Here is a 4,724-nt window from a genome sequence, read left to right on the forward strand (position 1 = left end):
AGCTGACGATAGTCAATGCACAACCTCATGGTTCCGTCCTTCTTTTTCACGAACAATACTGGTGCACCCCAAGGTGAGAAACTTGGTCGAGCGAAACCTCTATCCGTCAACTCTTGCAACTGAGCTTTCAATTCTTTTAACTCTGTTGGTGCCACATGATACGGAGCTATCGAAATTGGCGTAGTTCCAGGTACAAGCTCAATACCAAACTCTACCTCCCGAACAGGTGGTAAACCCGGTAATTCTTCAGGAAAAACATCCGGGTATTCACAAACCACCGGCACAGATTCGGGTTTCTTTTCTAATTCTTTGTCATCAAGTACATACGCAAGGTATGCTTCGCACCCTTTTCTTACATATTCTGGGCCAACATTGCTGATATTACAGCTGGCAACCCCTTTAAGTCCGTAGACTCAACTCGGATTATCTTGTTATTTGCGCACCTCAAATCAATAGTCTTGCTTTTACAATTCACAACCGCATCATGCACGGTCAACCAATCCAAACCAAGAATAACATCAAATTCATCAAACGGAAAAAGCATCAAGTCCGCCGGAAAACAGGAATCTCGAATTACTAGGGGGCATTTCTTACACACTTTGTCGACACGCACGTAACGACCCAAGGGATTTGACACCCGAATTACGAACTCAGTAGACTCAATAGGTAAAGTCTTACTGGATGCTAAGGTTTCGCATATATAAGAATGAGTAGAACCAGGGTCAATCAAAGAAATCACATTAGTATCAAAGAGAGTAAAAGTACCGGTAATAACATCTGGCGAGTAAGCATCCTCGCGTGCGCGTATAGCATAAGCCCTAGCAGGAGCACGAGCCTCAGATCTGGTCGTAGCATCTCTGGATCCTCTCTGACCACCACTAGCATTGCCCGTATTTCTGGATGGTCTACCTCGAGCAATGGTAGCACCCGGTTTCCCGTTCTGATTTATATTCTGTTCAGACAACCTCGGGCAATCTTTAATGAAGTGGTCAACTGATCCGCACTTGTAACAGGAGCGATCATGGAATCTACAACTCCCCGAATGCCATTTACCACAATATTGGCACTCCGCTCTGTCCCGACGATCATTTCCAACACTAGCGACCGAAGTGACTCGTGCACCCACAGGGGGTCGATCGCGATCTCGTCTAGAAAAGCCTGAAGTGTCTCTAGACCGGCCTAAGCCATCTCTAAATTTCTTCGATGACTGTGGGAAGGGCTTCCCCGAAGACCTCTTACGAAACTCCTTTGCTCCCACCTTAGCTTTTCTTTTCTCCATACTGAGCTCCTCGGCCTTGCAAGCTCGCTCGACAAGTGACACAAATTCTCGGATTTCCAAAATGCCTACATACAACTTTATATCGTCATTCATCCCATCCTCGAAACGTTTACACATCACGGGTTCTGAGGAAATGCATTCTCGTGCGTACCGGCTAAGCCTCACAAATTTTCGTTCATAGTCGGTAACCGACATGGAACCTTGTTTGAGTTCAAGAAATTCCTTCCGTTTTTGGTCAATGAATCTCTGACTGATATACTTCTTTCGAAACTCGGTTTGGAAAAACTCCCAAGTTACTTGCTCTCTAGGCACAACAGAAGTCAACGTATTCCACCAATAGTAGGAAAAATCACGTAGCAAGGAGATAGCACACTTTAGGCACTCATCGGGTGTGCAAGATAGCTCATCGAGTACCCGGATAGTGTTGTCCAACCAAAATTCCGCTTGCTCGGCATCATCGCTGTCCGTGGCTTTAAATTCAGTAGCCCCGTGTTTTCGGATTCTGTCAACTGGGGGCTTATTTGACCTTATTTGGTCAGTTACCAGAGGTATGGTAGGTGCGGGGGTGGTATTTGTCGGGAATGGAGGTTGTGGAACAGCCGTATTAGTTCGAATGTATTGGTTGAATCAATCATTCATCACGCTATAGAAAGCTTGTCTAGCTTCATCATTCGGGTTACTAGCATTAGGTTGAGAGTCCGTCGGCGCTGTCCCTTGCGCGGGAGCAGGCGCTACACTCTCAAGATCATCAGCTACCGCTCGGTCGGGATCGGGATCCATTACTATAAATAAACACATTTGCAAATGTCAGAAATCACCACACTATCAAATAATCACATAAAATGGCATGTATAGCTAGACCCAACGCATTACGGTAGTCCTAGAATCGACTAAACCGTAGCTCTAATACCAATAAAATTGTAACACTTCGTACCCGAGACCGTTGCCGCAGTCGGACACGAGGGGTTCACAGACTACATTCACTTACTTGCACAGTTCATTTTAAAAATTTCCAGGCAGTTGGCTAACTGTGTCACTGTCACCTTAAAAATTATATCTTGATTTCTAAAACTCGAAAATCAGTTTCGTAATTTTTCCCTGAAACTATTCTCATATGTACATCTACATATTTTTTTCTAGAATTTTTGGTCGGGCCAATTAGTACAGTTTATTAGTCAAAGTCTCCCATGTTACAGGGATTGACTACACTGACCTTTGCACATTACGACTTGGATATCTCCCTGTACAGGGCTTCAATACTGATGTCGTTTGTTTCTATAGAAACTATACTCAAAAATGAATCTATGCATATATGGCATGACTCCTAATTATCTCTGGTTAATTTATAATGAATTTCCAAAGTCGGAACAGGGAATCCAGAAACCGTTCTGGCCCTGTCTCACGAAAACCTGAATATCTCCTAACATACTGTTCATATGATCGTTTCATTACTATCCTATGAAAATAGATTCATCAAGGTTCGTTTACATAATTTATTCACTATTTAATTTCATTCCTACTATTTTTAATGATTTTTCACATCCACATCACTGCTGCTGTCAGCATCTGCCTTTAAGGTAGACTTTACCTATTTCATAGTTTCCATGATTCAACTAGCCCTTTAGCATAAATAACACAAATTATGATAGTGATTAACCATTCCCATGGCCAATCCTTGTTAAGCATATCCACACCTCTCAATAACCATATCCATACCAAATGATTATAACATTATGCTCAAACATATATAAGCCATTTTCGCATGGCTATCCAAAATTATACAAATCCAAAGGGTCCATGAACCACAACAAAAAGGGTAGTCCTATACATGCCATTTCAAAGTTCAACCAAAAGTATACCAAAAGGAGCTTTGATAGTGTGGGCGACTTCGACTTCAAAATCCCGAGTCCGATAGCTGAAGAACCAAAATCTATAAAACAGAGAATCAAAGAAACGGAGTAAGCATTAAATGCTTAGTAAGTTTTGAGCAAAGAATTTAGACACAACCAAAGTATAGCATTCATGTAGCTAAACAGATAATTTCATATGCACAAATTTTCAATATCATACTTACTTCACATTACCAACCCTTATATTCATACACAAAGATCAACTTAGCCAAAGGCCGGTAGCTCATTTATCAACTGAGCGAATACTTATTTGTAAGGGCTCAACTAATTCAAAGCACATACGAAACACTACAGGAAAATAGGGCTTTAGCGGCGTTTTTAGTGGCGTTTTATTAAAAAACGCCACCAAAATTTTAAAATTCAGAGCAATAGCGGCGTTCCAAAAAAACGCCGGTAATAACAGAGCATTCGAGGCGTTTTTTTACTAAAACGCCGCTAAAAATAGAGCATTAGCGGCGCTTTATGTAAAACGCCGCTAAAAACCAGAGCATTAGCGGCGCTTTAGGTAAAACGCCGCTAAAAACCCCATAACCCCTAAACCTCAAAAAGAATCATAAACACTAATCTCTAACCTCTAAAACAATAATTATTAAAATTTATGATTATACAATATATTGAATATTTTCTTATATAATCATAAAGAGATAGTATTGAATTTAAAATATTAAATTAATTATCATTATATTTTAAGGATTATGGTTTAAGATATATGGTTTAAGCAGGTTCAATTATGATCGTTAACTATGGTTTAAGGTTTAGGAGTTAACTAATATTTGAAGGTTTATGATGAATTCGGGGTTTATGGATTATGATTTAGGGTTTAAAGGTTAGGGTTAAAGTTTAGAGTGGGACAATTACTATTATCTTCTTAAGAGATAATTTCCTTTCCAGATTCTTACTTGGGATGCTATATATTAAGAAAGGGTGATTTTGAATGTGGAATTAGCATTTGTTGAACTATGTATAAATTCCAAGCTTATATAACATAGAAATATCTTACAGAGTGGACATTATAACTAGAGTGTTCCAATAGAGAATTAATTGTTTTATTAAAGTTATGTAACTTTGTATAAATAATAATGCTATTGTGTATTTTTAACTATCTATTTTTTTTGTTTAAATATATTTAGATTAAATAGAATGTCTGAAATAAAATATGTTAAAAATTAAGTTTAGGTTAAGGGCTTAAGAAAATGATACTATTAGCTAGATATTAACTGAAGAACATAATTTGGATTTTACTAAGATTCATGTTATTTTGTATATACGTACTCATAATATTATTTAATATAAGAATATAAACATATATATATGTGTTTTAATTTGTACTACATTAACATTGGCCACACGAATTCCCAAAAATATGTTTATTATGGTTTAGGGTTAACAGTTTTTTAGAGTATATATACTTTATAGTTTGGGCTTTATGGTCCAGGAGTTATGGTTGGTTTAGGGGTTACCGAATGGTTTTGGGGTTTAAAGTTTGGGGTGAGGGGTTTTTTGTTTGTGGTCTAAGGTTTAGGATTTAGAGTATT

The sequence above is a fragment of the Gossypium hirsutum genome, chromosome A06, assembly GCF_007990345.1.
Source record: "Gossypium hirsutum isolate 1008001.06 chromosome A06, Gossypium_hirsutum_v2.1, whole genome shotgun sequence".
NCBI lineage: Eukaryota > Viridiplantae > Streptophyta > Magnoliopsida > Malvales > Malvaceae > Gossypium > Gossypium hirsutum.